The following is a 26,146-nucleotide window of genomic DNA, read 5'->3' on the forward strand; positions in this document are numbered from 1 at the left end:
ATTGAATGGGTTTTTTGTTCTTAACAAATCCTAGGAAACACCAAGGGTATATGACAAGGGCCATGTATCCTAGCAGTTAATAGTGTAACATAAGAGATGCAGCATGAAAAAAATATGCCCAAAATTTATCTTCTCCTATTTTACAAGTAAAACAGGACTCATATGCTTTCTTAACTATAGAAGTAAAGTTTTGTCTCTAAGATTTAAAAGCTTATCACATGAATAACAAAAACTATTCAAATGATTGACATCCTTATGAGGCACACTGAGAATTTGAGCAATGCACACCAACAGCTACGGAATACAAAATATTTGAAAAATCAAGAATAGAAACAGTAATGATGTTTACCAGATGACGTCTGGAATACAACTGACAGAATAGTCTGCTACATATTGGGAGTATTACTGCATGACTCAACACATGTGAGGATAGATGATGATGATGGATGGATGGATGGATGGATGGATGGATGGATGGATGGATGGATGGATGGATGGATGGTAGATAGATAGATAGATAGATAGATAGATAGATAGATAGATAGATAGATAGATAGATAGATAGATAGAGATGATAGATCATTTATTAAATGCTTACTAAGTACCAGGCACTGTGGTAAGTGCTAGTGACACAAATACAATAAGACAAGATGGTCCTTACTTTCAGGGCAGCTAGGTGACACAGTGGATAGTGTGCTGGGCCTGGAATGAAGAAAACTAATCTTCATGAGTTCAAATCTGGGCTCAGAGAGTTAGTAGCTATGTGACGGGGCAAGTCACTTAACCCTGTTTGCCTCAGTTCCTCATCTGTAAAATGAGCTGGGGAAGGAAATGGAAAATCAGTGCAGTATCTTTGCCAGGAAAACCCCAAAATGGAACCACAAAGAGTTGAACAGGACTACAAAATGACGGAACAACAACAATCACCACCACCACCTTTTATCTTTTTTTTTTTTTTGTGGGGCATTGAGGGTTAAGTTACTTGCCCATGGTCACACAACTAGTAAGTGTCAAATGTCTGAGGCCAGATTTGAACTCAAGTCCTCCTGACTCCAAGGCTGGTGCTCTATCCACTGCACCACCTAGCTGTCCCTATCCACCTTACTTTTAAGGAATCTACATTCTAATACAGGAAGACAAAACATTAAGGAGACTTGCTGCTAAGGAGGTGGAATAGCCTGGAGGGTTAGTTGAGTGAGGAGTGAAGTAAGTATGGCTGATCTCTCTCCAAAAATGACAACTGGACTGGGAACTCACCAATTAGGAGAGCCGGCAGGCCTAAAAAATTCTGAACCTTCCTAGCCAACTAGCAAATCAGATGTGCATTTACTAAGCATATGAGAACAAACTATTTAGTGACTTCTCATTAAACTACACCCACCTCCTCACACATATCCCTATTAAACAAACCATATTTTATTACTTTATCATATAGCATAATTTATAGCAAAATGCATATCATTCAACAATGGTGGGTGGGAAATTGTGTTTGCATTTTTAAATTCAGCATCAAAAATGTATAATTCACCAAGCAATTTCTGTGGCAAAATGTATGTTCAACAGTGCACAACTATCACTCCTACTTTAAGATCCTGAAACTGAGGCTCAGAGAGATTCATTGACTTGCCCAGAGTCACATGACTAGTAAGTATAAAGGTAATAGCTGGGACTTGAACCCAGTTCTCAGATAATTCCAAATTCAGTGCTCTGCCCAATGTCTCCCCTTCCCCTGTGTTTAACGCGCCTGCCAATGACTTCATGTTCCATGACTTCTGGATTGCTACTTAAATTATGGAGCTATTAAATGGGGACAGGCACACCTGGTTCTTTGGGTATTATCCAGGAAAGACATGGCAGAAGCAGGAAGTAAGGCTGCAATCACACTTTAATAAAGCACAGCAGGTATAGGGGTGAAGAGGCATGGTAAGTACAGAGGCCAAGGGCAAGAAGAGTTCAAAGGCAGACAATATGGGGATGAAGATGGGGTGGCGCAGTAAGGCAGGCAGTGCAGGGAAGAAAATGGGGAGTCACTCATGTAATGAGGTAGGAGTTGGGAGAACTCAGTAGAATCAAGTCAGATGGAGATGGAGGAGTGCTGGAAGAAGGAATATGACGTCTCAGTTTGGTGGGGGACAGACTAATTCCTATTCATGCCACCTTGGGGTTAGTTCATTATCCTATCTACATCCCCTCAAGGTTATCAACAATATTTGGTGTCCTGTTGGTCTTACTGCGGGCATAGAGATCATAGGACCAAAAGTCCTTAACAGAAAGGCCTACCTGGCATCCCCTGATGTAGCACACAGTTTCAGAATGTGATTTTTAGTTACTATGCAGTCTGGCAGGTAACTGTTATGCTCCTTGGACCTATGAGACAGTCTGTTAAGTGACTTCTAGGTTCACCTTGGTAATCTTACTTCCTCCTAGTGTAACTTTATAGTGCCTACTTCTAAACTTGCTATACTGACTAGAAGGTGAAGGGTGGTCAGGAGGACCAGAAAAGATACAATTTCAACACAATCTCCTAAGGCCCTCCACTATGGTACCCCCATCAGAGCCTATTCTCCCTCACAAATGAACCCATGTTTTTTCTGATCTGCCTTCTCTGGAATCAGGTGAGTCAGATAATGTTGAAGTTGAAAGAGATTTGGATGACATCTGGTCAAAACTTCTGAGTTTGCAGATGACAAAAAAAAATGAGACATGAAGAAATGACCTTATTTCCCTCTCATTAAAGTAACAGAGCATAGAAGGTCATGCATCTGAGCTATGGGGGCAGAAAAGTAGCAGCCATAGTCTCTAGATCTGAGAAGTATACCAACCTTTGTTCCACGCTTCGGCTCCCTAAAGCCAAGACATGTAAATAGGAGAATCAAGCATTCCCTGATTCTGTCTGGAAGTCAGCCCTAATCAACCAGATAGTAGGGTACAGAGAAAAGAAAGAACAATGGGTCTAGTGTCATAAAACCTGAGTTCAAAGCATACCTCTCACAAATTCTATATATGTAGGGCAAGTCCCTTCACTCATCTCAGTTACTTAAGATTTAAAATGAATAGGTTGGACTAGATGACCTCTAACATCCATCTCTTGGATCCATGATTCATATTTCCTATGAAGAACATGTGTTACTTAAAGAAAATATGTGGAATCTTGTCACAGGGTAGTAGTGTGACTATAAGAATTGATTGTCCTTGGGGATTTTCCCCTCTTGATTTATGTATACATTTCTCCTATACTATGCACAATCGTGTGTTTGTGTGTGTGTGTGTGTGTGTGTGTGTGTCTGTGTCTGTGTCTGTGTCTGTGTTGGGAGAGCAGGAGAGAAGGTCACATAGGTTTGTGCATTGGGCCATGATGCTAAGCTGTCCAAAATCCTGAGCACAGAAAACATCAAAATGACCCATAAAGGTGAGGCTATATCATATGCTTAGAAAAGACTGAAGTGTTCATAGTGCCATCTGAACCATTCATTCCCTTATTATGTGTCAGTATCAGGAGTTTGGAGGAACCCTTAGTAGACTGGCTAGCTAATTCAAACTAAAATGTAAATATCTGGTAATTCCTTGATTTCCTACCTTTCCCAGCAACTTCTATACTTCAAGAATATATAATTTCATTTTATGGATACTCCATTCAGTGAATAAATGAAAGAAAAAGCATTTATTAAGTGATTACTATGTTCCAGATGCTACACTAAGATCTAGGGATACAAATATAAAAATCCAATATTGTGAACCATGTAGACCTAAAAAGACGATGTTCATGAACTGCTGCGATTAAAGTACACATTGCTTTGGGGCAACTGTCATGTGATGAACCTCTCTGAAGTTAACTAGGTGGATTTTTGATCGCAGACACACAGTCCCTTACCACAATTCCTTCTGAAGCTGTCCCAGTTTGCTAGGACCTGAGAAATTTGTGCTCAACCAGCCTAAACTTTGTGCCTCCAGGATTACCTCTACAACACAACAAAGCAACAGAGAAAGGCTGTGGTGAATGCGGCTGTTCCCGGATAACATTTGCATGCTAAATATGCCTTTGATGAGTTAATCCAAATGATCTCTATGGGCTGAAAATAAGCAGTGATAGAGAGGTTTCTACAGCTCAACTCTTGTTTGACTTCTTTCCCTATAAAAACAGTGATATTTGAAAAGGAATCTCTCCCATCCAACCCATTCCCTCTACTCACATAGCTACCAACTTAGTTCAGGCCATCACCTGTTACCAAGATTAATGCAGGGGCAGCTAGGTAGCACAGTGGATAAAGCACTGGCCCTGGATTCAGGAGGACCTGAGTTCAAATCCAGCCTCAGACACTTAATACTTACTAGCTGTGTGACCCTGGGCAAGTCACTTAACCCCCATTGCCTCACTTAAAAAAAAAAAAAAGATTAATGCAACAGCCTTCTCAGTGCCTCAAGTCTTTTACCATTCTCATCCCTCATACACCCTGCTATGACAGTCACTTTCTTTAAGCACAGAGGTGACCATGTGACTCCCCAATCAATTCCAGTGGCTTCTTGGTGCCTCTGTTTAGCCTTTAGAGCCCTACATAATCTGACCCTGGCCTATCTTTCCAGCCTTACTGGTGTTTACTTCCCTTCATGCACTGTGCAATTCAGCTAAACTGGCTCTGTCTCTCAAAAGACAACACTTGGGGGTAGAGCCAATATGGCAGAGAAAAGACAGGGACTCATCTGAGCTCTCCCAAATCTCCCTCCAACTAACTTTAAATAACACCTCAAAATGAATTCTGGAGTGGCAAAACCCATAAAAGGACAGGGGGAAAATTTTTTTCCAGCCCAAGATAGAAGGTTATAGAAAGTTGGCAATAAACATCTGTCACAGCAGGGTAAGAATGGAATATACTACAGTTCAGACTGCACCATTGAAGGTAACAACCCAGCAAACCAGCAGTAGGCCTTGAGAGTGACTGAATCAGCTGTGGAAGCAATGGCTTCTGGAGCTCCTATGGATGGCAAGGGGGTCAGACAATTGGTGAGAAGATTACAAGGGTCCCTTTGCTGGCACTGGATTTAGGATTCTGTTTCACTGACCATATGTAGATCCAGATCATAATCCTGGGTTGCAGTCCCAGGGTGAGAAGGAGCACTAGGACACCAGTGAGTGAGATTTTCCCCACTTCTCAGATACAAGTGATTTAACTATAGTACTAATCAGTTTATAGACTATAAATTAAGAGTTAAAACATTTTGATTTTTTTAGTAGCTTAAGAGTAAGATAGATATTGAAAGGAGCTAAGGCAAATGGTAACTTGTCTACTCCACAATGTAGTGATTAGAGTGATGCCACCTGCTGGAGAGTTACTGTAGAAAAGCTCCGCCATGAGGAGAAGGCATCTGAGGGCAAGCCATATGATCAGTTCCTTGGCATCAGAAAGTGACATTTGCTCATGGGTACTGTCTATCAAAGCTACCAGCCAATCAACTCGAGGACCCTCCCATTTCTTGGAGGAGAACACAAAGTAGGAAGCAGACACTGGTGGAGGGGTTCTTCCTCTTTGGGTTTGAGACATTGGCTTGGTGGCAGGACTTCACATGGGAGGTTAGGAAGGCTAGGATTTCCATGCTATAAGAAATCTGTTCTCAAACTTTCTCTCTCTTTACTATCTTATATCTTTTAATAAACCCTAAACTCTTGGTGAATTTAGCAGCGATTTTAGCTGGTTTCCCAAAAAAACCTGCGGGGGACAGATTAGAACCTACATTTAGATTTTTAAACAACACAAGCTTAAGCAAAGATTCAACTATTTGACTTCCAATTGTGGTTAGGTATAGCCACCAATCAGCTTAAAGTTCAGATACCTAAAATAGTAACTTCTGAGTTTTAAGGGACCAATCAGAGCAGGGAGAAGTTGGAAAGCCAAGCTTAACCGATATGGTGGAAAGTCTTGATAGCTGAGAAACAACTCAGAGAAAGATAGACCAAAGAGGCTATGTACGTGATAGCAAAGATGAAATCCAGTAGATGGCTTATTATGTTATGAGCCTGTTACTTAGTAATAGGGCTATTTTAGGGCAGCTAGATGGCGTAGTGGATAGAGCACCGGCCCTGGAGTCAGGAGTACCTGAGTTCAAATCCGGCCTCAGACACTTAACACTTACTAGCTGTGTGACCCTGGGCAAGTCACTTAACCCCAATTGCCTCACTAAAAAAAAAAAAAATTAATAGGGCTATTTTAAGTAGGATATATAGGATGACAAATGACCGTGCTAGTATCTGACTGATAGGTTTTTTTCCTATTCTATACTTATTGTATTTGTACCCCTTGGATTATATTAAATAGTGGGAGGAGTCATTGTGTATAAATGTCCATGGATCCAGAGACTCAGGGTCTTTGGGTCCTAGACCTGAGACAAGAAAGAGAAATCATAAGGGATTCAATAAGGTTAAACTTTCTACATCCCTACATGGGAGGATTATATTTGTAACTCCTAAGAACTTTCTCATTGTTAGGACAATTAGAAAGAGTATATGTGGACAGAGTACATGGGTATGAGTTGAATATGATAGAATGATATCTAAAAATACTAAAATTAAGGGCTGAGAAAGAAGAATGCATTGGGAGAAAGGGGAAGGGAGATGTAGAATGGGGTAAATTGCCCCACATAAAAGATGTTTAAAAAAACTTTTATATTGGAGGGAAACATGGGAGAAGCAAGGGGAACACTTGAGCCTTACTCTCATCAGAACCCAGTTGAGCATGGAAATCGATATTGCCCTGTGGGAAAGGAGATGGGGAAGGGAATAAAAGAAGGGAGGTGGTGTTGATTAAAAGGAGGGTAGATTAGGGGAGGTAGTAGTCAGAAGCAAAACATTTTTGAAGATGAACAGAGTGAAAGGAGAGAAAGAGTAGGATACATGAGGGCAGGGGATAGGATGAAGGAAAATACATTGGAATCATACCTGTGGAAAAAAAATTGTACCAAGTTTCTCTGATAAAGACCTTATTTCTCAAATATATAGAGAATTGAGTGAAATTTGTAAAAATAAGAGCCATTCCCCATTTGATAAATGGTCAAAGACTATGAACAGGCAGTTTTCAGACAAAGTAATCATATCTATAGTCATATGAATAAAATGCTCTAAATCATGATTAATTATAGAAATGCAAATTAAAATAACCCTGATGCATAACCCCACACCTATCAGATTGGCTAATATGATAGAAAATGAAAGTTACAAATGTTGAAGGGGATGTGGGAAAATTGAGAAAAATTGTCAATAAAGTTGTGGGTATATGATGAAAAATAGTTTCCATCTCCAGAGAAAGAACTGATGGAGTCTGAATACAGATCAAAGCCTACTTTTTTTTAACTTTATTTTTCTTGAGGGGAGGAGGGTTGGTCTGTGTTTTCTTTCACAATATGACCTAAAAGGCCTAACCTTTAAGTTGCCTAAATGATATTATTATTATTAATATAGCATTTACATTGAACTTATGTGCCAGGTACTGTGCTGTGTACTTTACAAATATCTCATTTGATCTTCACAACAACCCTGGAAAGTGGGTTCTATGAGGAAAGTGAGGCAACAGAGGTTAAATGACTTGCCCGTGGTCACACAGCCCTAGCAAGAGTCTGAGCCAGGATTTTCCAGACTCCCAAGTCAAATTCTCTTACCCAGTGTGCCACCCAGCTTCCTGTTCGCATATTAAAGCCAATGAGTTTGCAAATATGTTAGTAGATAGCTCCAGAAGATTGAGAACAAAGTCCAATTGTTATACTTCACTATGAGGGAGAGATAACTTCAGACTCTCAAAGATTATACCAGTATAGAACAAGATGCGGCAGATACCATCAGGCTGCAAAGGTGTGTAAATCAGGTCGATCTTGCAAAGTTTTGTGGGCTTTTGTTTGGTTGGGGTTTTTTTTTTGGGGGGGGTTGGTTTTTTGCAGGGCAATGAAAGTTAAGTGACTTGCCCAGGGTCACACAACTAGTAAGTGTCAAGTGTCTGAGGCCAAATTTGAACTCAGGTCCTCCTGAATCCAGGGCCAGTACTTTATCCACTGTGCCACCTAGCTGTCCCTGGCCTTGCAAAATTTGAATGTGCTCATCACCAACTTGTCTACAGCATCAGGTAAATATTTTGACCATAGAAGTTTTTCATAGCCATATACTGAATTATAGAATTATAGAAACTAGCACTGGTAGAGGGATTACCCACACCAACAAAATTACAGATCCTCAGGTTACTAAAGTAAGGATCTTAGGAATTAAACCACTTGCCTTATATGGGAGGGATAAGATACAAGTACATTTCTATGGAGGGAAAGGAGAGCTTAAGAGATGAAAAGGGGGGCGCAGCTAGGTTGCAAAGGGGATAAAGTACTGGCCCTGGATTCAAGAGGACCTGAGTTCAAATTCGGCCTCAGACACTTGACACTTACTAGCTGTGTGACCTCAGGCAAGTCACTTAACCCTTATTGCCCCACAAAACAACAACAACAACAAAAAGAGATTAGAAGGGAAGAGGAAGGTAGGCAGGGAGGAGAGCAGAATAGTGCGCTAATAGAAGGAAGGCTCATGTGAGAATCTTAGTAGAGACTAACTTTTAGGTGTTCAGCTTCAAGAGAGCACCTTAAAAGTCATTGATAATGCTCAGCCCAGCTGGGAAAACAAGCTATGGGCAATGGTTCTATGGGGCATCAGTAAGCTGGAAAGAGGCCATGGCTCCCATGATGGGAGAGAGAGCCCTGAAAAAAAGATAGCACCAAAGTTATATTTCAAATATTTCACAATTTTAACCCTCTTTACTTACATGCATTCCATCTCTCTCTCTCTGGGAGTTTCACCTTCACTCTCATTTACCCACACAACTGCCCATACATACACACACACACACACACACACACACACACACACGCATTCATGCATGAGTACACAAACACTGCTCAGATCACACTGCTGTTCTATTATTTATCAACAATACCAATAATAATAATAATATGTATATAGCACTATGTGACAGGCACTATGCTATATGCTCTATAAATATTATCTCATCTGATCCTCACAACAGCTCTGGGAGGTAGGTACTATTATTAGCCCCATTTTACAGAAGAAAAGACTGAGGCAAACAAAGGTTACAGAGCTAGTTAGTGTCTGAGGCTGGATTTGAACTCAGATCTTCCTGACTCTAGGCTTTATCTGCTGCTCCTTCTCTATTCTGTTACCAACTCAATAAGGTGAATCCTTACAGAAATATGTTTAACATGATCATACATATATAGCCTATTTCAGATTTCTTACTGTCTAGGGGAATGGGGGAGGAAGGGAGGGAGAAAAGTTTTTAACTCAAAAATCTTACAAAAATGAATGTTGAAGACTATCTTTCTATGTAATTGGAAAAAAAATACTATCAAAGGAAAAAAAAAAAGGTGAATCCTTTCAATGCTTGCAATTTAACAAAATATAACTCTGACTTACCTCAAGATCCAGACACATTGACTTAATTTCATAGATGAACAGGGCTAAAACACTATCCCCCAGGTCCCAATTTTACCAGTAATCTATCCTTCTTTCTCTTTCTGCTACCTGCTCTCTGTAAGCCAGTCAGCCTGGCTGTGATGTTTTAAAAGTTTGGTCCCTACTGACTGAAACAGAGAATGCAAAGAGCAGAGAATCTGGCCTGTATTAACTGCTTTTCTACTCCTGAAAGTGTGACATCTCATCTGATGTGCATTAACTCCAGCCCCTGGCTGTCCCCTGGTACAGTGAACACGGTGAACGTGTCCAGGTTTCTCAACCAGCCTATTACTTCTGGGCCCTGAGGCAACCAGGCCTCCTTTGCTTCTTTCTCCGCTCCTGTATGGAAATTCATTGTTTAATGGAACTTTGTAAATGCTGGACCTGAAAAAGATGAAAACCCACATTTCCTCTGGTGACAATGTTTTTATTAGAAACAGCAGGGGTTAGGGGTGCATTGGTTTGTTTGCTTTTTAATTTAATGGGGTTTTTTTGAGGGGCACTGGCAAAATATCATCAACCATTTAATAACCTGAAAAACTATTTCTGTCCCAGTAGCCAATGGGGCCAGCAGGAGGACTCCAGGTAATCTTCTGAAATATTTACTCATAGGATGATATGAAGGAGAGGAACAAAGAATGACAGCTACACTGTGTTGATGCAGTCATCCTGAATTAAAGATGAAACTTGTTAAAGATCTTATTGATCTGTACCCAGGATGCTGGAGATGATTATGCTCTGGACCCACAATCCCCTAAAGAAATTTCATCTTCATTCATGTGTGCGACAGCAAAACTGAACTCTTCCCTTTTTTTTTCCCTTTGTGTTCAGCTTCTATTTTTGTAATATGCTCCTAGAAGCATGAAAATAACATTTATTTCCCTTCCAGTTTTAGCCTGTTCCATTTGGCAGGCAAGGAGTTTCTCCATCCTGGAAAAATTTTGCCGGGCTGGAAGGTGAATGACGACTGATGTTTACCTTGGTGCTGACGAAGTAGGTCCAGCAGTGAGGTAAGCAGGGAGCTGGGGACACAATCCAATGTCTGTTTCTGGCTACACAAGCAGGGGTAAAATACACTTCTGGATTTTTTTTCTTCCTTTTCTGTGAAAAGTGCTCACAAGTGGAATTGTTTCCCTGTGTCAGAAAAGGAGGTATTAAACCTAAGAATGTTTAGACATGCTACACACACATGCATATACACACATACGCACACACACACACACACACACACACAGAATCCATTCCATGTTTTAAAACTAAAGGGAAAAGGTTAGTGCTACTCAGAGCAAGAGATGTCTCTGGTACAAGGAGACTGATAAAAGTAATTGAAGGTGAGTATTAAAAGGAGACCATATATGACATATGGCCTGCTCTGAAAGTGTCATAGGGAAACTCACAAAAGCCTTGTTTAAGTCATTCATCATCTCCTTTATCTTCTCCTTCAGTAGTGTTCAGGACTGCTGTCTGTGATTAGAACCTCCCACCCTTTTTTCTCTCTCTTTCCTTGATAAAGAAATGCTGATTTGATGAAATGGCCCAAATCTTGGCAGCCCAAAGAGGTCTTACCCACACTTCCCCTCGAATAAAAAAGGGCTAACTATTGTACAAAGAGATTTGATTTCTAGCTTTATAGAATTAGGAAAGACTCCCATTCCATCAAATATCATAAAAGGTACAACCACCAAAATCCTGTTCTGATACCTTACTAGGTAGACTATGACAGAAAATCACAAAGTCTTGTCAGGTCCAATCAAGCTGAAAGGTTCCTAATAAAGGCTCAGTGTGCCCGTCATCAGAGAAACAGCCTAGCTAAGTTTAGAAACTATCAGGAGCAGTTTGGACACAACGTGATGAATTCTGCAATGGTCAAAGACTATGATGTCATAGAAGGGTTGTGATAGATCCCAGCAGAGGGGATGGTGCCAACAACAAAATCACAGGTTATTGAAGCATGAGAGGACATTAGCTTCAGATTTCAAGATACATTCAAGAGAAGGAAACCTAACAGTTCTAGTCACTCATTTGGGGTGGATAATAGTAATGATGATGATTATGGTGAAATAACAAAATTACAACAGCTTATTAAGTGGAAGGATGGTACTTTTTATGCTGGGAAAAATACAAAACTAAGGTACCAGTGCTTCTGTTGCTGGCAGATATAAATAATCAAGGCAGAGATGCGAAAGGGCTATAGGATAATGACCTGATCTTTTGATTTTGCTCCTAACTTCATTTGCATGTCAATTAAAGGGGATCTAGAAATTGAGGGGAACTTCTTCACCCAACATAGCTCCTATAAGGTTGTTTTGGGTAAAATGGATTTTGAGGACACAAATTCAAGATTCAACAGGAGTTAAAAGGAATTTTCTAATTCTAAGTGAGTTATAGGACTTAAAACTGAGAGTTAATAATTATAATTAGTATTTTCAGGTTTGCAAAATATTTTATGAATATTACCTCATTTTATCCTCCCCCCCCCCCAGTTTTGGTGGGGAAACTAGCTAAGATTTACTGATAAATCCAGCAAGAGTTGAGGCTTTTAAGTATTTATTAAAGTATATTAGAAGTTAGTGAAGAGAGAGAGGATGAGAACAGATCTCTTATAGAATGGAAAACCCTAGCTTAGATCTATTCAGTATAGCCCAAGAGAAAACCTTGCCTTTTCCTAGCAGTCCACGTGAAGTTCTACCACCTCTCCAAAGTCCTGGATGAAAAGAGAGTGATCCAGGGAGCCACCCTCACCTTCCTACTTCCTGTCTTCCTCCCCAAAAGGGGAGGTCCTTCAATCTGATTGGTTGAGGGTGGTCTCCTCTTGATGTTGTAGTCCACAGCCTCTGAGAACAACACCCCACTCAGGGCCGGCCAGGCATGGTCTCGATTTTATCAACTTTAAGTAGGTTCTCAGTCAGTTTCTCAGTCTCACCCAATTCAATCAATTCCAAATCAATCTTCAGGTGGGGGCCCCTGAGCATCTGCCAAATCCCATTATTTTATCACATTATAATGTTGGATTTCTTATTTAACTCAAAAAAAGGTATTAAGTGCTTACTAAGTGCTATTATTATGTTTTTTCCAGTTACTTATGTAAATCCCAGTCCCCTACTAGATTGCGAATTCCCAAAGGGAAGGGAACATATCTGAGGAGGTGATAGTATAATACAATGGATATATTGCTGAATATGGAGCCAGGAAGACCTGGATTCAAATTCATCCTATGATGCATACTAGCTGCTCAACCATAGGCAAGTCAGTTAATGTTGATGAACTTCAGTTTCCCATCTATAGAATGTGGACAGTAAAAAACTGTTGTTCTTCATGGAATTGTTGACAGGCTCCAAGGAGGTCCTATATGTAAAGCAATTTGAGAACATTAAAATGCTATGTAAATGTCAGTTGTTATTAATATTTAATCTTTGTTTCTCCCCCAGCACATAGTCCACTGCACAAAGGTGGTGCTTTAAATTAAGTTTAAGTTTAAAATTTGGCCCACTAACCATGTCTTATACATATGAAGATTGATATTTTTATTCCTGGTTGCTACTGTTTTATGATTTATTTTGGGGGGGACATCCAAAGAGAACATCACTCTCAATTTCCAGACCTATTAAGAAATCAAGATCATTATCTGGAAAGCTTTTGTGTAAAGGATTTTTAAACCTAAAATATCTCAGTGTATCACTTAATAACATTCACAGAGATTGCCATAACCAACAATTGTCTCAAAGAATAGCCGAGTCACAGTACACTTTTACAGCTTGCAATTGGTATGTTTGGAGAATGAACATGAATTGACCTTTGGCATACATAAATCCATGTCCTTCATGTCACAGTAGGATTGCACATATTAAAAATCAGAGTCTCATGGTACATAAGACCCTGACAATGAGACCACTTTCCATATTTAGCTGCAGTTTCAGAGAGTTGTTGCAAGATAGATTAGTTTCACAGGATTTCTTTGCAAAAGTGAGGAATTTAGACTGCAATTAGCAATGAAAAGCCTCAGATGAACTGATATAGCAAAGAAATCTAAAATCAGCTGCTTGCCGAAGTGTCACTATTGCCAAGCATCAACAGATTTCTGGGGTGTTTGAAAAATTAAGCCAATATAACTGTAATTACTAAGTAGTACCTCTTTCCTGAAAGCCTTCATTTCACCAGGTTGATGGAAAGGAGATATTAATATACAATCTGAGCTGCTTTTACCTTTTAAAAGATGCCAGCTTCATATTTAGTGTGGAGGGAGAGGAGGAAGAGAGGAAGAATGCATTCATGCTATAAAGATTATGAGTTACTATTGCTTTAATTCAGAATTTTGATTATTTCAAGCAACTGATGACCGAAGTTAACAAGACATTCATAATACCATAATATATTAGTTTGGTAACTTACCTTAGAGGTCATTTACTACAACCCAGTTGTTTTTAAAATGGGGGAAATGGGTCACAGAGTAGGAAAGTAACCCCAAATCAGTTATTCATTTTTCAGTGGTGTACAACTCTTCATGACCCCATTAGGGGTTTTCTTGGCAAAGATACTAGAGTGGTTTGCCATTTCCTTCTCCAGTTCATCTTCTAGATGAGGAACCTGAGGCAAACAGGGGCAAGTGATTTGCCCAAGGTCACACAGCTAGTAAGTGTCTGAGGTCAGATTTGTACTCAGGAAGATGAGTCTTCCTGACTCCAGGCCCAGCCCTCCATCTATTGCACTGCCATAAAAAAAGATACTGGAGTGCTTTGTTATTGCCTTCTCCGACAGATTAGAGCAAATAGAGGTTAAGTGATTAGCTGAGGGTCACAAAGCTACTAAGTGTCTGAATGCCAAATTTGAACTCAGGTCTTCCTGACTCCAGGCCCAGCACTCTACCCATGGAGCCATCTAGCTGCATAGTTAATACACAGAACTTGGTGTTTTGGTTACAAGTCAATCCCTTTTTCTTTCAGTTATACCACAGCTGCCTACTGATCTATTTCTAAGACAAAAATGGGAGAATAGAAATATAACATTCATTCACTCATCCATTCATTCATAGAATGAAGCAAAAAGAACAGGTGGGTAATTATGCTGATGGATGAGTGCTGGGCAACATCACTCCCACAGATATCGCCCCATTCCCAGAATGGAACCAGCTCATTGGAGGGCAGAAAGTAGGATTTCCTCTCTTTCAGATATTCATCCTCACAAAGTATCCTGCAAGCTGCTTGTTTGTATCCTGCAAATGTTAATTAAGCCTGTGAAATCAGCAAATTATGCCCAGAGTTGGGTTTTACCTAATTTTTCATTTTAACAAAAGTGGGTTTGAAGGATTTCAATATTCCAGAACTTTACTTTGTGAATAATTAGAGGGTTATTAGCCTGTTGACTTTTTTTTTTTGCCAGCCCACTTCTATAAGAGGTCTACAAATAAAAACCTCAGTGAAATTACTACTTCTAACAGTACTTCTAGAAGATTCAAGGCCAGTCTCTGAAGGACCAATAAAGCTGTAACTTCTCCCACTGTGGCAGAGCTAAGCCTTACCTCTGCAGGCAGCCATTCACTCAGCAACCAAGATGGTATTTCTTAGTAAATGAAGTAGTTAAGTAAATACCTAAGGCTAAGGTGAATAATCTAACTGCATTTCTTGAATTTAAAAAGGAGCAGGAGTGATACTCATGTGGGGGGTGGGTTTAATTGATCAAATTGATCATGAGGCATCCCAAAGAATTACAAGACTCAGTTTCCTAAATTTTAGTGAAATACTGTGCTGACCACAGGGAGAGCACCAAAGAGCTAAGTGTCTGGAATAGGGAGATGAAAATGGTTATATTTATAGTGAGAAAAAAATAGGTTATCTCCTTATTATCTTAATCTCCTCCTTGTGGGAGGGCCATGGGAGGTTTTATCCCAATTTGGATTACCTGGGGTCCTAAGACAACCTCTGAGGTGGGTACCTTTTTCCTTGGAGGTGTGTTTTGGGGGTTCATAAGGTGAACCTAAGGACACATTTGGCTTTCTCTGCACATGTACATAAAGACATGCTTAAACTTGTCAAACCCAGAAGGTCTCTGTGTTTATGATATCTCTTTACTTAAGATCTGGTTTCTAGATGTCCTGTCATCTAGAAATATTAATGGCTATTAATGGTTAATGGTCCCTGGTTACTGTCTCTGTTGATAGTGAGGGTTGATAGGGACAAACCCTCTTGGATACTGTAAGAACACAAACCTTAGTTTCTCTGTTAACCCTTTTAGGTTTTATTGATAAGTACTCAAGCTTCAGTTTATCTGTTAACCCTTTTTTGCCTCCTCCATCAATATCAGAACTGGACCTGTCTTAGACAGCACATCCGGATTTTTTAACACATATATCACCTATGAAGTCAATATTATACTAAATATTAAGAAAAGATTATCTGCCATATAATCCAGAATTTTTTTAACAAAAGCAGAGTGGACAAAAGAAAGTTTTTAAGTATATATTCGAAGCATACATGATTTTGTCAGCCCAGTGATCTCGGCCATTTATGATACAGTAGAAAAATCCTGGGGATATTTCTGAAAAACATAAAGATTAAGACACTTGCCCAGGGTCACTCAGCTAGTAAGTGTCAGAAACGACTTTGGAAACAAAGTCTTCCTGACTTTAAATCCAAGACTACAAATACCATGTCACATTGCTTCTTTGAACATGTTGCAGCCACATTTCTGGCTTGGTCTTTTTCCATAGAACAAGCAGTCTTTGAGCTTGCCCCAGCCCTCTTTCTTCCTCCTACCCCTTAGAGGCAGTATGGTACTGACTCTGAAATCAGAGGAACTCGGTCACTATCTGGGTGATCTTGCCTTTTTTCCTCGTTTGTAAGCTGAGGGAGTTGGATCATGAGATTCCTTCTAACTTTATCTATGATCCATTCCTTTTCCCCTGCCCTTTCTCTGTAACCCTCTGCCCCCTACCTTGATCTTTTAGGAGGCTTCCAAGCCAGAAACTTTCTGTTTCAAAGCTGATTAGAGTCTTTCTGATAGTGACCTCAGGTGTGGGAAATCGGTTAGACAGATCCACCTGAGCAAACTTGTCCGTACTCAGGCAGGAACCCCGCCCCCCCCCCCATCCCTTTAAATACCTGAGCTGCCCTGAAACATGGAGATAGATCCAGGAAGCCCAAAATAACTAGGTACAACAAGTACCGGGAGCAGCCTCTCACAAGACCACAGTTGACTCCTTTCTGAGGGGCGATCACTGTGCCCAAAGCTCCCCATAAACATTCCTAGTGTGTCCCTGATACTTTGGAAGTATCAGTCTTGGGTCGACTATACATGTGTGAATGTGCTTCCCTGGTTTAGGGGTGTGCCGTTATACTAGTTTGAGAGGAGAGTGCAGATGCTACCCAAGTACCCTTCTCTTGCTGGCTCTGCTCCAACCCTCCATGCCATGCCCCCTTGGATGTCTCTACTTAAGCCATGTAGTTTTCTTTTAAATGTGCCAAATAAATTGATTTATTGCTTTCAGCATTGACTGGCACCTCTGAAAAGTCCCCTTCAGTCCCATTAATGTATATATTGAAATTTAACTTAAATGTAACTTCAACTCATTCAAAAATCTGTGGACAGCTTAGAATGAACACCCCCCACCCACCCAACATGGCCATCTGGAATCTGGCACTGTTCTAAGTAAAAGGAGGAGGTAAAGCTGCCAACAGCAACAGATCCATAAAAGGATAAGGTGCAGCTACAAACCAGTGGTCATTTTTATGTGTATCCAATGGGTTTGTTCACCTGTTGGTTCATTCCTTCACAGCAATTTAAAGAAGACCTTCCATGAAGAAACTTCCTTTTCTTCTCTCTACAAGACTTATTTCCCCTCCCAACCACCTCTCAGTATTACTAATATTGACTCAGCTAACCTACTAGCTGTTTGAGCTTGGATAGATTACTAAATCACCTTAGTAAATTATTTCATAAGTTTCTGTGGTCATAAAATTTATCACCTAGTAGCTAATCCTTTGGTCACTAATCCAAATAAACATTAATATGGAGAGCAACATAATCATTAAAATGCTGGTCCTTAAAATGATGTTAAATTGAGTTTATTCAGATCTACCTGGGCAAATCCAGATATGCCAGAAGGGAGCTAGCAGAAGGGGCTTGGGTAGGTATCCCATGTCTATCCTATTTTCAATAAAACCATTCCTTATTATGCCATCCCTAGCTAGTAGTAAATGTTTTACCAATTTAGAATAGGCTATATTTTATAATTACTTGATACATCAATCTGATGCAAGGATGGGATAATTAATTTACTCAAGATGCCCAATTAGTCAATTCACTCATAAGTCTTAGACTAAATACAAAAAGAACTTGGAACCAGTTAAACAAGATTTGTGGACATATCTAGATTTGCATAGGACCTATAAGCAAACCTTTATGGTATCCCTTAGCTTGTTTGAAACAACAAAATCACCTATAAATGATTGTGATGTGAGGATTTGACTTAGCAATTTGTATTTTCCCTTCATTTCTTGGTTGAGCTGTTATGTTCTTAATTCTCATCCTACTTCCCACCTGTCACCCTATACATTCATCCAACAATGCTAGAGGCCCTTAGATTTTCAAACATGGTTTTGATTTTAGCCCCATAACATGAAAATTCAACACTAATGTCATTCATTCATTCATTAAATATTTATTAAATGTCTACTGTGTGCAGAGTACTACACTATGCGCTGGGGGAAATAGAGATATAAGACCATTTCTTGCCCTCAGGTGGTTTGCAGTCTAGGAGGGGGGTGAGATATCAACACAGATAGTGCTAACTAACATACATTTAAGGTAATCAAATGAGAGAATTACAAAAGAAAGGGCTTTGTGAGGTCCAAGGAGAAAGGCCATAAAGACAAAATGGAAACAAAATAAGCCCCTACAACATCCCCCTGCCAAAATCAGGGTCGTGACTGAGTAGGAAAGTTTTTATTTTTCATTCTGCATGAACAAAACAGACTATTAGAATGGAATAAGCATTAGAAATAATATAAATCCCCGGAGCTTTTCATAATTATCAACAAAGAACTTTTCTATGGCAATAGCGTCTTTTCTTTCACTATTGCAAATTAATCTTCAGAGGGATTAGCCAGTTTCTTACTTGGAATCCCTGGTTCCAGCTGAAGATAACACTACTCTTTCCCCCAACTGAATGAAGTAGTGTTAAAAGAGGCTGAGGGAGGCATGTCAACATGTCATTCTTTGTAATGATTGTACACAGGAAGGAAATCTCTGGTAAATAATTAAGAATTCTTCTAATGGCTTGCTCCACATAGCTCTTCAGGGAAGAAGAGCCAGGAATTTTTTTTTCTATTTAAGATACCATCTAGCATGCAATAGGATGTGACTCTACCTCTGTACCCAGGATGGGGGCTGGAGGGGAAAGTGGGGAATCAGGTAGGCAGATCTGGGGCTCTGTGATCTCATTAATTCCGATACACAATTTGCTGAAAATGTTTCCAGTAAAATATCCTACATTCGGTTTACTCTTCTCCTGTGTTCTAAGTGTAATAGCTCTGGAGTGTGATTATATGTATATTTGCATTTGTTCATCACAATTGTTATAGCTGATATTTACATGGCACTTTAAGACTATTTGGCATTTCTTACTAGTTACAGGCCCACCTAAAGTGGAGGGGGTAGGGCAAGAGTGTTGCTTCCCCAAGGTCTTCAGCATCAACTGCCTCAGGCAACACCCTTCCTTTAAAAAGAGAAAGAGGAAAAGGTCCCCCATAATCAGAGAGATGAGGATCTAAACTGGACCTGTGATTTCATCATTAGCATAGGAAATTTTCTGGATAAGGAAACTCCTACTTCCCATGCATTATTTTCTCTTGACTGTACACACACACACACACACACACACACACACACACACACACACACAAGTTAACATCAAATATAATCCAAATGAATGGAATATCCTTGTAAGTAATCCAATCCAAAAAAAATTTATTAAATGCCTACTGTGTTCCAGGTATTGTGCCAAGCACTGAGGATACAATTAATAAACAGATAGTCCCTGCCCTCAAGAAACTTACAATCTAAAGGGGGAGGCAAAATGCAAAAAGGAAGCAGAAAAGAGAGGGGAAGGAATAGGATACCAGAAGATGCCTAGCATGGAAGCTTCTTGTGTCATGGAGTTGAAGCCAGGCAGGGCAACAGACACAAAGTGGAATGATCCAAAAAGTTCAGTTTCTGCTCTCTGTAAAGAAGGCACTGGGAGGAGTTTGGTACTATGCCCTCCACACAGAAGGGAGAGGAAGCTGAGGGAAGTCGTGTCGGTCAAGGTTGGAGTTAGCAGCATGGTGGGGACTTTTGAAGTGATGAGCTTATCCTGAGAGGGGCATCTTGTTCCATGGAATTGAAAACAGGTAGGGAAGCACAGGAAGAATTGATTCATTCTTTGTATTTGTATTTCTAGCATCTAGCATAGTACCTGGCATATAACAAGTATGTAACAAATGCTTGTTGATTGATTGAGGTTTAATATTGAGATATAACAATATAACAATGCAATTTTCATCAACTTGATAATTATGATTGATATGATATAATTATTATATTAAATGATAATTATGAGCCTTGCTTTCTATGGACTTTTCTGTTTTGTTTTGTTCTATTTTATTTGGAGATTTGCTTTTACAAACTTTTAAAACTTCCTTCTTTTTTCAGGCATGTAAATTCTATGCTTGCAAGTGGGGAAATAGTCTTAGGGTAAGCTGAGGGATATGTCACATTTGTGGATTTTCTCAGATCTCTAAAGTTGAGGTTCCAAGCTAGATAAGGGCTTATTGAAACTAAGACCATCTTTTTCTTTTGCAACTCCATTTCATAGTACTGTGCTGAGTTTTCTACAATTAAAAAAAAACTTCAATAAATGTTGTTTATTGACTCTACAGGAAAAGGGACAAATCTTTAGCTTAAGCAGATGCTCTGAGGGTATCCCTGATTGTTAAACCCCTTTTAGGATTTAGCTTCCATTTCCAAAGATAGAAGGAGCTTGATTCACTAGTTTTGTGCAATTCTAAACACAGTACTCTGTCAAGTCAACAAACAATTAATTATAGGTTCCAGGAATTTATGTAGCACCTCATTCAAGGTTGTTGGGGTTTTTTCTTTCTTTTTGTCTGATAATTACCTTACTTAGCTTTGGAAGAATTAATTTACTCCTCCGGCATGTGGTATAAGTTCTACCCCCTTCTAAGGCATGAACCACTAGAAAAGCAGATTCAAGGCAGATTGTGGGTGAGTACCCCACAAATGTGTTTACTCTTACCAGCCAACCAAAGGTACACACTGATTCTAAGCAAGACGTATTCAATTAAACTTGCAGATAAACTAGCAAATAAAATGACAAAAATAGGTCCTTCTGTGTATACCTAGGGTACACTTCTTCAGGATGCCAAACCAGGAGTAGAAGGGCATAGGCACAGAGAACACATGTGAAGGAGAGAATAAGCATTTAGCACATTGTTGTTCAGTCTTTTTTTTCAATCATGTCCCATTCTCCATGACCCCATTTGGGGTTTTCCTGGCAAAGATACTGGAGTGGGGGCAGCTAGATGGTGAAGTGGATAGAGCACCAGCCCTGGAGTCAGGAGTGCCTGAGTTCGGATCCGGCCTCAGACACTTAACACTTACTAGCTGTGTGACCCTGGGCAAGTCACTTAACCCCAATTGCCTCACTTAAAAAAAAAAAGATACTGGAGTTGTTTGCCATTTCCTTCTTCAGCTCATTTTAGGCAACTGAGGCAAACAGGGTTAAATGACTTGTCCAGTATCACACAGCTAGTTAGTATCTGAGGTCAGATTTGAACTCAAGAAGATGAGTCTTCCTGACTTCAGGACCAGCACTTTCTCCACTGTGCCACCCAACCACCCTTTAGCACATTAGCACCTGCTATGTGCTGAGTACTGCGCTAAGTGCTTTAACGATATGATCTCATAACCATGGAATACGTATGGAGAACATACAAGGAACATACATGAAAGATAATGCCAGAACCTCCTATGACCAGGATTCTTGTGTAGAGGACACTCATTTGACTGAGGCAAGTAGTACCTTCTGTGCCACAGAGCTGCTGATATTCTCTGATAATGTCATCACGGCGCTCTCCAAAAGGCATTCAGGCCAATAACTACCTGGCCAGTTCAGAAGTGCTGTTTGTTCTTCTACAGGCTCATTTTCAGCTACCATTTATGACAAAGAGGGAATCTCTAATTTTGTGAGGATTTGTACTCCCTCTACACTTACCCAACTCCATTGGTAGGAATCAGGTCCCTTATTTGTATTACTGCCCAGCCCCCACCACATGCTTGATTTCATTTCAGTCCTTGTCTGGAGAACCAGCCCAATTTGCAGTCAGTGGCAATTCAGCTCATAAGTCACAGAAGCTCAAGAAGGCACCATCACTGCTGACAAATGAGCTAGTCAAAGAGGAGACAGCCGCTGAAACAAACGCCTTGATGCTCCTTTTCCCCCAAAATGCCAATTTGGGAGTGAGTGTGGGGGCAACTGATGAAGGAAAGAGCTGTGCTTCTGCACATTGATTTATTCTTCCATTGCCCTCCATCCCTCATCCAAGAGTCTGGTGGCAGCCGGAGAACTAGGGGAAAACATCACTGTGTGCCAAGGCATGTCTGGAATCCTGACACCTGCCTGAGATGTGAAGGGCATGGCCTGCCAATCTTGAGCAACCCTCAGCCTCTCCCCGGCTGCTCTAGGAAAACAAAATGGAAGAACCCAGGCTTTAGATCAGACAGCATGTAAATGGCCCAAGTTGCTTAGAGACCCAAATTAGATTAATTGGTCTCTCAGGTAACTAATCTTGAATTTCAAATGGGCCCTCTGAAGTGGGGCTAACTGTAAAAAGCTGGATTTAGCTATCAAACCATGGCCTAGAAATATCAGATGCAATAAAGAGGCCCCAAAGGCTAAAGACTAATTCGAGATCATTTAAAACACCTGCCAAAACTCCCACTATCCAATCCACTGGATTAGGTACAGGTGTAAGGGATAAAAATTAATGACTGGACAGTACTATGCAAAGGGTGCTTTTGGTTTTAAATGTTTCAAGGTATGAGCAGCTGAGGGATATAAGAATGATGAGACTCCAAAACAGATCTGAAATCTCAGCATCTTGGAAGCTAGGAACAGGCACGGAATTGATGCAAAAGCTGGGGTCACAAACCAAGGGCACTGACCTTTGAGTCAAAAATAATGACTTCCTTTTCAATCTTCTTCAATACAGATGAGTTTTGACATGACCCTTGTCCTGAAATCATGCCAGAAATATAAACAAGGATTAGCTGAACTAACTGAGGGTATTTGACCTGGAAAAGAGAAGATTTTGTTCCTGTCCAAAATGGTATCAATTAATGGACTGACTCAAAAGGCTGCCTATCTAGCTTCATGTCATAGCAAGACTTTTTCAGGATGGATAGTTAGCCCAATCTCTTTTTGTATCAGCCTGGAGAAGAAAAGATATAATAGCTGCCTTCAAGTGTTTGGCAGGCTGTCATATAAAAGAGGGATTGTGCTTATTTTTCTTGGACCCAAAAAGGAATATTTGGTAGAAGTTGCTAGGAGACAGATTTTGGCTCTTCATAAGGAAAAAAATCCTAATAATTTGAGCTGGTCAAAAGAATAATGGGCTACTTCAGGGGATAGTGAATTCTTCAACACAGGACATTTGCAAATGGAGACTGAATGAACACTTGGGGAAGTTGTAAGGAAGTTGCATTCCTGTTCAGGTTAGGCTAGATAGTCCCAGAAATTGCTTACAAAGTCTGAGATTTGGTAATTCAATGATCTAATGCAGCTGGAGTGTCCTGGTAGTCCCTCAACTGCAATGATGTTGTTAATGAGAAATGTGGTGTCCTAATGTGGCCTCGTGCCTTCTAGAACTGCTTGTTCTAAGAAGCAATCATTACTTCTCTCCACGTCTCATCTCAGTCAAGTATTTGCTCAATCTCTGAGTGGATAATTGAAGGACCTTATTATTACCATCTGACCTAATTTTATTGCTTCCCTAATTTCATTTAACATAGCCAGCTCATCCTCATTATCTAGGTCAAGTAGTCCATAGTATTTCCCTATTACCACATTTTGATTAAATATACATAGCACCTCTACCTACTCCAAGGTATATGATCTATAGTATTTCTTTGGCCACTATAAAATCCAGGCCACAGGATCATATATCTTCAGCTAAAAGTGACCTCAGAGGCCAACTAGTCCAACCCCCTAATTTTACAAGTGAAGAAACTGAGGTCCAAAGAGATTAAGTGATTAACCTAAGGTGATACAGGTAGTAAATATCAGAGACAGAATTTGAACCCAGATCATCTGACTCCAGTGTCAGTGTTGTTTCTTTCTTCTGTACACTGCTGCATCAAACTATAAATGAAGGTTTATAGTTGTAATTGGCATTGAGATACTGGATAAGCAGGTATAACTAGCCAGCTGTAATTGATTGTTAAGAGCTTTCCGATCAGTAGATCACTTTTTAGATGAAAAGTTACTTATATTTTGATATTTTAATTATATCTGACCTTCCAACTCAGGCCTATTTACTCTTATCTGGCCAGAATTTTCTGGGATGAAATCTCTGACTGCTGACTCCATCCCTCATCCTATGTATTTATTTATTCAAAGACATATAGGGACCTAAATATAAATATATGAATATATTACATCTAATATTCATAATACAAAGGATATAGTGAAGTTAGTTCCCAGAGTTAGAACATTTTAAACCTGGGTTTTTTGTGTTTCTACTATAACGTATAACATAGCTTTATCCCATTATCTCCCCCCCACACCTCCTTATAATTCTGAACCCCTGGCTGCTATGGTTCGAACCCTATTCTTGGTCCCCCACTAGCCACTTCTTTATTCCCTTCTCACCCAACTCCATCATTATCTCATAGTAAAGCTACCCACTGTGCTCTCTGGAATGCCTTTCATCTCAAACCCTTTCCTTTCCTGATCCTTCCATTTTCTCACACTCACTAAGACCTTGCTCCCTCCTGATGACATAGCTTCCCTGGTCACCATTTCTAGCACTGCTTGAACTTTCACACATACCACCATCCCCTACTCATGGCCATGGTGGGGGAGTAGGAATACTCCTTGTTACCCATTGCTACTTCCAGGCTGTCCCACTACCACCATCTCTCAGTGATTGAAATTCATTCAATGCACATTTATCACCTAATCAAGATTCTGTTGTTCTTGTATAAAGACTTCTAGGATATTCCTCTTCCTTCCTCAACGACTTCAGTATCTGGTTCACAGTCTTTCTCTCCTCCTTAACTCCTACCCTCATATTCATGGATATATATTGATATTCAGTCAAATATCCTATCCTCAGCCCTGGATTACTCCTACTATATACTGACTTGGCTCTTACCCATATGCTACTGAATGGAGCTAGAGAAAATCATGAAATCATGCTGCCTGAATCCAGTACTAAATTTGTGGTATATAATATCCCCTGGGTCCTCACTGAGGCAAGGAAACCCTTTTATAACCTACCCCTATTGACTCATTATCCTGCTCACCACAGTGGCTTTTCCAAACCTTTTCATCCTTCCTCAAACTACCCCTGGCTCCCTCACTCCCTCCCCATCATTTCAACTGGAAATCTTGCCTCATATTTCTCTGAAAAAATTGAGAGCTCCCTCTTTTCTCCTCCTTATCTCACATTACTCAGATGCCTTATGACACTATTTCCCCTTTAATCCCTGTCACATGAAGAGAAGGCCCCTTCTTGCCAAACACTTTTAGATGTACAGGTGATCCCATCCCACCTCATCTTCTCCACCGTATTTCTCCCTTTATCATCTTCAATCCCTCATTTATCTGTAATTTCTCCCTATCTGCTGGATCCTTACCAACTGCCTTGTTGTTGTTCGTCCTTTGTTTTTGAAAAGGACGGATAACATCACAGGGTGCTCTCTTGACTTGCAGTGAATTGGATTTAAGTGAAGCAGAGATACACAAAGTCATCGGCCTCATTCTCTCTTCCAGAATTGTTGAAGTTCAGTGGCAGGATGAGAGTTAAGACAAATGGCAATGGCCTGGGATGCAGTGGATAACTTTGGCATCTTCAGTGTCCAAGCAAATTCTAAGCACCCCACAGTACCTGCTTCAGCTGCCTTCATGGCCATTGCAACAAATTCTTCTCATCTGCCTATTCTGCCAGGAAAAGTCTTCATCTGCTTGGGCTAGACAACCCCCTAACTCACTGATGGGTTTGATACCCTCAGGTACCCTCAACCTGACTTAGCACATCTGCTGGGACAGTTTACCAGGGTGTGGCCACTCTGCATGCTGCAGCTTCTTGGAATCACAGGTGAGAGTTGGGTGAAGATGGATACCAAAGGTGGATGAGCAACCCTGAAAAGGGCTCAGCAAGTCCTCACACAAGAGGTTCTGGTCCTCCCAAAATACCTCATAAGCCCATAACATACCTATATATGCCTACCCTCTTGATCCTTCCATCCCAATTAAATATTGTTCTGTATCTCTCTTCCCTTTTGTGGCTAAATTCCTTGAGAAAGTATGTGCTTCTACTTCCTCTCTTCTCATCACTTCTAAACTCTCTACAATATGACTTCTGACCTCATTATTTAACCAAA

General features: G+C 40.2%; 1 pseudogene; it reads right to left on the reverse strand.

The window, feature by feature from the left end:
• The window catches only part of LOC122747889, a 96,902-nt pseudogene extending 87,057 nt beyond the window's left edge, over window positions 1–9,845 (reverse strand).
• Between the last annotated feature and the right edge of the window lie 16,301 nt (window positions 9,846–26,146).

The sequence above is a fragment of the Dromiciops gliroides genome, chromosome 3, assembly GCF_019393635.1.
Source record: "Dromiciops gliroides isolate mDroGli1 chromosome 3, mDroGli1.pri, whole genome shotgun sequence".
Lineage (NCBI taxonomy): Eukaryota > Metazoa > Chordata > Mammalia > Microbiotheria > Microbiotheriidae > Dromiciops > Dromiciops gliroides.